Here is a 513-nt window from a genome sequence, read left to right as displayed (position 1 = left end):
TGAGGTGTGCAATCCTTCCCAATCTCTTCCCTAGTCTCAAACTCTTTCATGGTATCAGAGCTGCGATCCTAAATCGCACGTCGCTTCCGCAATGAGTTCATCTGCGCTGTCGGTTTCAACCGTAGCAGGCACCACCTCCGACACCGCGCCCAGCACCATGGCCGGCGCCTTCATCTCCACGCCGACGCCCGCCTCGTTGGCCGCCTCCATCACCGTCAAGCTCTCGGGAGAGAACAATCTCTTCTGGCACGCCCAAGTCGGCCCTCTTTTGAGGAGCCATCTCCTGATGGGGTACGTGGACGGATCTAATCCGTGCCCCGCAGAGGAGATCACCGTCACCACCGGCGAGACGACGACCCAGTAGGCTAATCCAGCCTTTGGGCGATGGGTGCAGACCGATTAGAGCATCCTCTCTGCCTTCGTGTCCTCCATGACCGAGGGTGTGGTCGGCATGGTCCTTTTCGCCAAAACTGCTCGCGAGGCGTGGGAGACGCTCGCCGGCGCTTTCGCCTC

This window comes from Lolium rigidum, chromosome 7 (assembly GCF_022539505.1).
Source record: "Lolium rigidum isolate FL_2022 chromosome 7, APGP_CSIRO_Lrig_0.1, whole genome shotgun sequence".
In the NCBI taxonomy this organism is placed as follows: domain Eukaryota; kingdom Viridiplantae; phylum Streptophyta; class Magnoliopsida; order Poales; family Poaceae; genus Lolium; species Lolium rigidum.
The sequence above is the reverse complement of the archived record's forward strand: the minus strand, read 5'-3'. Positions refer to the sequence as shown.